Consider the following 10,927-nt stretch of genomic DNA (forward strand, 5'->3'; position numbering starts at 1 on the left):
ACATTGTACTCGCTTAAAATCGAAAAATCCCATTGCTATTATAATATGGAGTGACTATCGTCCTTGGCTTTGTATTCTGCATAAATTGTTTGCCGAATGAACTTTGGCATTTATTCAACATAAGAACTCTTTGCATTTGTCTCACCCGCTTATGTATTGGATTCTTGATAGTTATTCAAGATAAGGTTTCTTTGCATTTTGGCATTTTGTATAAGGATTTTATATGATTCAGTTCAAGGCTTAAACCTAAGACAAAGTTGCTAATGTCCTAATAAGGAGACACCTTGCCATGTCTCTTATGAGTTATGTAATAGGTTTTATTGCCAAATTCAAGGGCTGCCACGTTTTGGGCTGCCGCGTTTTGTTGTCCAAGCCTTATCCAAAATCATCCTTAATTAATCACTAATCTCATGGTTAATTTGATAATCTCCCACTATCCAATAATTAACCAATTACCCACATAATTAAGAATTATCTCAAGTTATTTTAAATACTAATCACTTTTAACACACCTTGTACACCTTTCTATTATGGTCATGTGGTACCTTGTATGGCACTAGTCCATAAATGTCGGGTATTAAGCGTGGTTTGTATTTTATCCCAACATACCAATCTTAGACGAAAATTTAGTTTCTTTGACTTGTTTCCCCTCTCACCTTCACGAATTTACTCATCACTTCTTTGAAATAGCATAATCCTTATAATCTCCAAATAATCTTTTCCTTGGACTGATGTCAATTACCTTACGACAAATTCAACGTACATTACTACAAGATGTAACATTGTCGTAATTTAATACTGCAAAGCGTAACATTATCGTAATGTAATCTTTGCCTAGTTCCACTTATTCATATGTGTCACCGTATTTTGCTCATTATCTGGATATGCCCCATCAGTTTTTAGTTTTATCGATTCATGTATCTACTCCGTTAGGCGATACTATTATTGTGGACCGTGTATATAGGTCGTGTGTAGTGACTATTGGGGGATTGGAGACTAGAGTTGATCTTGTACTACTTAGTATGGTTGATTTTGATATGATATTGGGTATGGATTGGTTGTCTCCATGTCATGCTATTTTAGACTATCACACTAAGACAGTGATGCTGGAAATGCTGGGGTTACCACGGATTGAGTGGCGAGGTTCCTTATACTATGTCCCTAGTACATTGATCTTGTACTTAATGGCCTAGAGGATGATTGGGAATGGTTGTTTATCATATATGGCCATTGTGAGAGATGTTAGTGCCGAGACCCCTACTATTGACTCTATTTCAGTGGTGTGAGATTTTCTGGATGTGTTTCCTGCAAACATGTCAGGCATGCCACCAAATAGAGATATTGACTTCAGTATTGACTTGGTGCCGGGCACTCAGCCTATTTTTATTCCATCGTATCGTATGGCATCGGCGGAGTTGAAAGAATTGAAGGATAAGCTTTAGGAACTCCTTGATAAGGGGTTTATTCGGCCTAGTATGTCACCTTAGGGTGCACCGATTCTGTTCGTGAAGAAGAAGGATGGTACTATGAGAATGTGTATTGATTATATGCAGTTGAATAATGTCACAATCAAGAACAAGTATCCTTTACCGCGTATTGATGATCTATTTGACCAACTTCAGGGAGCAAGGGTGTTCTCCAAGTATTATCTCAGGTTAGGGTATCACCAGCTGAAGATTCGGACTCGGATATTCTTAAGACAGCCTTCAGGACCCGTTATGGTCATTATGAGTTCCTTGTGATATCTATTGGGCTGACCAATGCCCCAACAACGTTTATGCATCTAATGAACAGTATGTTCCAGCCTTATCTCGACTCGCTTCTTACTATATTCATTAATGATATCCTGGTGTACTCTCGTAGCCAAGAAGAGCATGCCCATCATTTGCGGATTGTGTTACAATGGTTGTGAGAGGAAAAGCTTTATGCTAAGTTCTCTAAATGGGAGTTGTGGCTCAGTTCAGTGGATTTTTGGGGCAAGTGGTGTCCAACGAGGTTATTCAGGTAGATCCGAAGAAGATATAGGCAGTTCAGAGTTGGCCCAGACCGTCCTCAGCTACAGATATTCAGAACTTTCTTGGTTTGGCAGGTTATTACCATCGGTTCGTGCAGGGTTTCTCGTCTATTACATCGCCCTTGACCAAATTGACCCGAAAGGGTGCTCCTTTCAGGTGGTCGGATGAGTGCGAGGTGAGCTTTCAGACCGATCATGCTCCTAAGTCCCAAATAACCTGATGAAGTTATTTGAAACATCAAAGCCAAGTTCTGAGATCATTTACTCACACGTCAACTTCCGGTTGACTTTTCCAACTAAAGCTTCCCAAAAGGAGACTAAGTGACTCATTCCTTTACAAAACCACTCCAAACCCTAACCAACCAATACGATACAATGAAATGAAGCAGAACATCACATGAAGAAGTAGAAATGGTGGAAATGGAGTGGTAACTCCTGGATTGACCGACCAGGTCGTTACATCCTCCCCCTCTTAAACAAATGTTCATCCTCGAATAAGTCAAGAAACATACCTGAAGCCTGAAATAGGTGTGGATATCTGCTCCACATCTCCCGCTTGGTCTCCCAGGTAGCCTCCTCCACAGGCCGACCTCTCCACTGCACTTTCACTGAAGCTATATCCTTTGATCTCTACTTTCGAACCTGCCGCTAGAAAATAGCCACTGGCTCCACATCATAAGTCAAATCACCGTCTAACTGAAATGTGCTGAAATCCAAAACATGAGACAGATCGCTAATATACTTCCAGAGCATAGAAACATGAAATACCGGATGCATACTCGACAAGCAAGGTGGCAAAGCCAACTAATAAGACACCTCCCCAATCCTTCGAAGCACCTCAAAAGGACCAATGAACCAATGACTCAATTTACTCTTCTTCCAAATTCTCATAACACCATTCATGGGTGATACCTTCAGTAGAACCTTCTCCCTAATCATGTAGGAAACATCACAAACCTTCCTGTCAGCATAACTCTTTTGTCTTGACTGCGCTGTACGAAGCCACTCCTTAATCACCTTCACCTTGTCCAAAGCATCCTGCTCCAAGTATGTACCCAAAAACCTAGCCTTACCCGGCTCAAATCAACCAACTGGAGATCTACACTATCTCCCATATAAAGCCTCATATGGATCCATCTGAATACTCGACTAATAACTGTTGTTATAAGCAAACTCTATGAGCGGTAGAAACTGATCCCATGTACCCCCAAAATCAATGACATAAGTGCGCAACATGTCCTCCATTATCTGAATAGTGCGTTCGGACTGCCCGTCTGTCTGAGGGTGAAAAGTTGTGCTCAACTCAACCTATGTACCCAACTTTCGCTGCACGACTCTCCAAAACTGCGATGTAAACTGAGTACCTCTATCTAAAATGATTGAAACTGGGACACCATGCAAGTGAACAATCCCCCGGATATAAATCTCTTCTTACCGCTCTAAAGAATAGGTAGTACACATGGGGACGAAGTGTACTGACTCGGTCAGCCAATCCACAATTACCCAAATAGCATCAAACTTCTTCAAAGTCCTTAGGAGTCTAACTACAAAATCCATGGTGATCCTCTCTATCTAATAGCTGAAGCAAGTCACTCGGTCTCTGATGCTCATATTTCACCTGCTGACAATCGAGACACCGAGCTACAAATCCCACAATATCCTTCTTCATTATTCTACACCAATAATGCTGTCTCAAATCCTAATACATCTTCATGGCACCTGGATGGATGGAATACCGCGAGCTGTTTTCCTTCTCTAGAATCAACTCCCGAAGCCCATCCACATTAGGCACACATATCCGGCCCTGCATCCTCAATAGTCCGTCATCAACAATAGTCACATCTCTGGCATCGTCGTGCTGAACATTGTCCTTGAGGACAAGCAAAGAGGATCATCATACTAGCGCTCTATGATGCTATCAAACAAGGAAGACCAAGAAACCATACAAGCTAAGACCCGACTGGGCTCCGAAATATCCAACCTCACAAACCGATTGGACAAGGCTTGAACATCAACTACAAGAGGTCTCTCCCCAATAGAAATATATGCCAAACTGACCATACTTACCACCTTCCTACTCAAGGCATCGGCCTCTACATTGGCCTTTCCCGGATAGTATAAGATAGTGATATCATAGTCCTTTAGCAGCTCCAACCATCTCCGCTGCCTCACATTGAGATCCTTCTGCTTGAACAAATGCTGGAGGCTATGATGATTGGTAAACACCTCACAAGACATGCCATATAGTTAATGCCTTCAATGCGTGAACAATGGCAGCTAACTCCAAATCATGAACATGGTAGTTCTTCTCATGGGGCTTCAACTGATGAGAAGCATAAGCAATAAGTCTACCCTCCTACATAAACACACACCCGATACCAACCCTCAAAGAATCACAATACACTGTATATGAACCTGAAGCTAATGTCAACACTAACACTAGAGCTGTGGTCAAGTCAGTCTTGAGCTTCTAAAAGCTCACCTCACAGTTATCCGACCACATGAATGGAGCACCCTTTTGAGTCAACTTGGTCAAGGGTGATGCTATAGATGAAAATCTCTGAATGAACCGACTGTAATAACCCGCCAAACCAAGAAAGCTGTGAATCTCTGTAGCTGGGGACGGTCTGGGCCAACTCTGAACCGCCACTATCTTCTTCGAATCAACCTGAATACCCTCACTAGACACCACATGCCCCAAGAAAGCCACTGAACTGAGCCAAAACTCATACTTGGATAACTTTGCATAAAGCTTCTCCTTCCTTAACTACTATAACACAACTCTCAAATGATCCACATGCTCCTCCTAACTACGCGAGTATACCAGAATATCATCAATGAATGCAATAACCAACGAGTTGAGATAAGGCCAAAACATATTGTTCATCAAATGTATGAACACTGCTGGGGCATTGGTCAGCCCAAAAGACATCACGAGGAACTCATAATGACCGTATCGGGTCCTAAAAGCTGTCTTAAGAATGTTTGAGTCACTGATCTTTAGCTGGTGATACCCTGACCTGAGATCAATCTTGGAGAACACCTCCCTGAAGCTGGTCGAATAAATCATCAATATGAGGCAAAGGATACATGTTCTTAGTTGTGACTTTGTTCAACTGTCTGTAATCAATGCACATCCTTATCGTGCCATCCTTCCTCTTCATGAATAAAATGGGCATACCTCACAGTGACACACTAGGTCGAATAAACCCTTTATCAAGGAGTTCCTGAAGCTGCTCCTTCAACTTTGTCGGTGTCATACGATAAGGTGGAATAGAAATGGACTGAGTGACCGACACCAAATCAATACCAAAATCAATATCCCTGTCCGGGGGCATGCCCGGTAGGTTTGCAGGAAACACACCTGGAAAGTCCCTCAATACCGGACCTGAATCAATGATAGGAGCCTCTGCACTGACATCCCTCATGAAGGCTAGGTAAGAAAGACAACCCTTCCCAACCATCTGCTGGGCGTTCAAGAATGAAATTACCCTACTGGGGACATAATTAGACAAACATCGCCACTTAATCCGTGGCACTCGGCATAGCCAACGTCACTGTCTTAGCATGACAGTCCAAAATAGCACGACACGGAGATAACCAATCCATGCCCAATATCACATAAACGTCCACCATACAAAGTAGCAAAAGATCCACTCGGGTATCCAAACCCCCAATAGCCACCACATAAGATCGATACATGCGGTCCACAAAAATACTATCGCCCACCTAAGTAGATACAAGAACAAATGAAATAAGAGACTCACAGAGCGTATACAAATAACGAGCAAAATATGATGACACATATGAAAAAGTCGAACAAGGATCAAATAATACAGAGGCAACTCTGTGGCAGGCTGAGATAATACCTGTAATCACAGCATATGGAGCAATAGCATCTTGTCTAGCTGGGAGGGCATAGAAATGAGCCTGATCACTACCTGATCGACCTCCCCCTCTAGGGCAACCCCTAGCTAACTGACCTCCACCCCGAGCTGACTGGGTGGGTGGGGAAGTAACTGGTGCTGAAGCCGATGGCTGACTCCCCAGTTGGGATGATCCTCCCGTAAGACGGGGATAGAACCTCTTGATGTGACCAAAATCTCCACACTCGAAGCAACCTCTCCCAGAAAATTCCATGGGGACTGAAGGGAACCCCGAGCAACGGGATGCCCACTAAAAGAATCAGGCATAGATGAACCCTGAATTGATGGTGCCTGAGTCGAACTCTGAGCTGGAAGGGCACTGAGAGATGAGTGACACTGATGTGAACTGTGAGAACCATGGCTAGATGATCTTCCACGGTAACCCGAACGGGATGGCTGAGCATGTCTGAATGGACGGCCTCTGTCGTGCTGAAACTGACCTCTAGAAGGAACACCACCAAAACTACCATATCCCCGAGGCCTCTTGGCCTCCCTCTCAACTTGCTCCTAGCGGTGAACCGACTCTATCTCTCTAGAAATGTCAACCACCTCCTCAAAAGAAGCACTAGATACTCTCTCTCTAGTCAGAAAAATCTGTAGCTGATAAGTGAGGCCATCAACGAACCTCTTAATCCTCTCCATATCCGTGGGAACTAGCCAGATAGCATGGCGGGTCAAATTGGAGAATCTCATCTCATACTACGTCATAGTCATATCCCTTTGACGCAACTGCTCGAACTACCAGCGCAACTCCTCTCTACGGGAATGCGGTACATACTTCTCTAGGAAGAAAATGGAGAATTGATGCTAAGTAAGGGGTGTTGCACCAACAAGCCTACGCCTGTCATAAGCCCCCACCAAGTAAAGGCAACTCCAGAAAACTGAAAGGTAGTAAATGAGACTCCACTAGTCTACAGAATACCTGATGTGCATAACATCCTCTAACACTTGTCCAAGAAACCCCGGGCATCCTCTCCCTCTGTAGTACTGAAAGTTAGAGGCTAGAGTCTACCATATCTCTCCAATCGACGTTGCTCGTCATCAAGCATGACTGGAACCACAAATTCCTAAGCAGGTGCAACCGCTTGGGTAGGTGGTGCCTCTGGTGTCTGCAGTCCCTGAACAACCTGCTTGGGTGTACAGGCGGCAGGAGTCTAGGTGCCTCCCCCAGCCTGAGAAGTAGCTACTATAGTAGAAACTATGATCGCCTGAGCAAGGCTAGTGCACACGGTCAAGATCTAGGCCAAGGTCTCCTGAAGACCTGGAATAACAATAGGCACAGCCGGTGCCTGAGCTGGTGCTGCTGGAGTATCCCCCGCTGGAGCTTGATCATGAACTGGGGCAGCTGGTAGATCTGCAGGTGCTGCCCTATCTGCTGTGTGGGCTACACCCCTACCCCTACCACGGCCTTGACTGTATCCTCAGCCTCAAGTGGACGCAACTGGTGGTACTGGTGGTCGTCTGCCCTGACCGGTAGGCACGTGTCCTCACCATTTGTGAGAGAATAGAATAATAGAAGTTTAGTTATTAGAATCAACAAATTCACATGACAGGAATTCAAGAATGTGAAGTTTTTCCTAAAGTTTCTGTAACCTCCCGAGGATAAGTACAGACGTCTCCGTACCGATCCGCGAGACTCTACAAAACCTGCTCATGACTCGTGAGACCTACGTAACCTAGACTCTGATACCAACTTGTCATGACCGAACACCGACCCGGTCGTGATGGCGCCTATCGTGAAACTAGGCCAGCTGACTCATTTCCAAAACAATCCACATTTCATTTAAAAGCTTAAGTAAAACCATTTTTTCAACTAAAATCGGATAAAGATATAAAGCTAAAATTAAACAAAGTGGAAAAATACAAGACCAACCTCGGGTGTCACTACGTCATGAGCGATATTACAATAGTTCAGAAGAATGACAAGACCAAAACAGTCTAGAAATAACAACAAGTACGAATAGGAAGATAGAGGAGGAGAAAGGCGGAACTGCGAATCACCAAGTAGCTACCTCGCTATCTCCGTGAAGTCCGTGACTGGAATAGTCAATAGCCCCTACCGCGCCCTGAGATACCTGGATCTGCACACAATGTATGGGGGGTAACGTGAGTACACCAACTCAGTAACTATCAAGCCCAAACTATGGAGTGACAGGTAGTGACAAACCAAATCTCAACAGGTAACAATTTAACTGTACAAAAATAGCAGACATGCTTATAGTAGTAGTAAAGAAACTCAATAGTAAATAAATGCAGTCTGAATAGTACGAAGTATAATGCTCAGGAAATCTCTATGTACCAATGCACAGATAGCATGATCAATGATCTGTGTACCTCTACTGATAAGTGTTCAACCACTCGGTACTGTATATGTCATCTGGCCCAGGGAAGATCCATCCCGGAATATATATACCTCACTGACCGTAGTCATCCAGTACCGAGGATAGACATTTCGGCCTTATAGAGCAGATCCATCTCCAGGTATAAATACTTTGGACAAGATCCATGTCCAGGGAAAATCCATCCATTAATATCATCAACTGCGCTCATTGGTGGTGTAAAGACTCCAGAGGGGCTTCTTTCAGCCCAAGCGCTATAACAAGCCAACGAAGGCATAATCAATATCTCGGTGCGACGTGCAATCTGATCCCATATTGTCACTCAACATCAGGCTCTTGGCCTCACTCAGTCATCACTCTCCAGTCTCACACACACGGGCTAAAAATGTCATGCTACTAGCCCGAACAATGATATAATGTGTCAAATAACACTAATCAAGATTGAGGCATGATATAATATGCATGAACATGACTAAGTACAGAATATCAATGAAACTAATGATACGACAACAAGAAACAACCTTTCGGGTCTTAACAGTATTGGCGTGAAGCATTAACATGATAATTAGCATGATTTAAAGTTCATTAACTTAATCACATATTTACAACAAAAATATCAGCAAGAAAGAGTCATAAGCGGTGCCATAGAATAATCCAGGCAGTAATTCTAACGGTGCACACCCCCACGCTCATCTCTTGGCATTTGCGTCACCTTGATAGTAATCACACAACACATAGTTCGGGGTTGCGAAACCTCAGAACCATGTTTAGAAGCATTACTTACCTCAAATCAAGCCAAACTCTAGCCCGCAACTCCCTTGCCTCTCGATTCGGCCTCCAAATGCCCCGAATCTAACCAAAATCAGTATATTATCATCAATATATGCTAAAGGAATGAAACTCGTACGGAAATTATCAAATTAACTTAAAAAGCCCGAAATTGACCAAACTTGGCCACCGGGTCCACGTCTCAGAGTTTGAAAAAAATTATATCACTAGAATCTTTATCCTCCCACGAGTCTATACATACCAAGAACATCAAAATCGGACCTCAAATGGCCCCTCAAATCACCACTCAAAGCTCTCCAAAACTCAAGCATTAATCTCAAGTTTTTAACCCTTAAATTCCACAAATTTCATGCTTAAACAACTGAAAATCACCATAGAATCGAGTTTTAGGTTCAAGGAACTTACCTCAATGAAACCCCCCTTAATTTCCTCTTCAAAACCCTCCAAAAAGCTCCAACTCCGAATAGAAATGGTGGAAGATAACCCAAATTTCGTAAAGTCCACCTTATATACTTTCTGCCCAGACATCTCGCACCTGCAGCATATTTTCCCGCATCTGCGGACCGCATATGCAGTCCAGACCACCGCATCTGCGACATCCACTTAAATCCCAGAATCTTTCTGCGGTCACCTTACAGCACTGCGATCTCGCAGGTGCGCTCTACCTCCCGCACCTGCGGTTCCTGCACTTCTCAGCCTTGGCTGCTCCTACGGTCTTTCCTTTGCTTCTGCGGTCTCGCACCTGTGGTCCCCTAACCGCAGGTGCGGTTATGACAGAACCAGCATCTTCAGCTGCATTCTCCAATTTCCAAACTTTCTGATAGCCATCCGAAGTCATCCCGAGGCCCCAAGGACCTCATCAAAAAATACGAACAAGTCACGTACTACCATTCAAACTTGTACCAATCCTCGGAACACTCAAAACAACGCCGAAACACCAAATCACTCTTGGATTCAAGCCTAAGGATTCCAAAACGTCCGAATTCTGCAAACGATCAAAAAGTCTATCAAACCTCACCTGAATGACCTGAAATTTTTCACACACGTCACAAATGACACAACGGACCTACTCTAATTTCCAAAAGTCCATTCCAACCCAATATCAAAATTTCCACTACTAACCGGAAAAGACAAAACTCCAATTCATGCCTAAATCTACAACGGACCTCCAAAATACATTCTGATTGCGCTCCTAAGTCCCAAATTACCCGACGAAGCTATCTGAACGATGAAAAACAAATTGCGAGATAATTTTCTCACAAGACAACTTTCGGTTGAATTTTCCAACTAAAGCTTCCCAAAAAGAGACTAAGTGCCTCATTCCTCTACAAAACCACTCCGAACCCAGACCAACCAATACGATACGATGGAATGAAGCTGAACAACACATGAAGAAGCATAAATGGGGGAAACGGAGCGGTAACTCCTGAAACGACCGGCCGGTTCGTTACATCTATAATCATGAAATATAGTTGGAAATTAATCAAAATCACTTACCCAATGATTATAGATGAAAATCCCTCTTCACAATCACCTCCTACCAAGTCTAGGGTTCAAATGTTTGAAAATGAGAACAAAATCCCATCCCTCAACTTTTATGTTCAGTCGCAGTTATCGCACATGTGACTTGGGGTTCACAAATGTGATATTACAAATGGGAAGAATGATCGCAAAAGCGACATTTCTCACACCCCTACTGATGTAGCATATGCGACGATATCATCGCAAATGCAAAAGTGGAACATCTCACAAAACCGATATAATGATTGCAATTGCGATCATTGCCTTGCCTAAATCCCCTTTGCAAAAGCGAACATAATGTTCACAAATGCGAATCTAGTAGACCCGAGCCATCTCAC

This window comes from Nicotiana sylvestris, chromosome 3 (genome assembly GCF_000393655.2).
Source record: "Nicotiana sylvestris chromosome 3, ASM39365v2, whole genome shotgun sequence".
Classification (NCBI taxonomy): domain Eukaryota; kingdom Viridiplantae; phylum Streptophyta; class Magnoliopsida; order Solanales; family Solanaceae; genus Nicotiana; species Nicotiana sylvestris.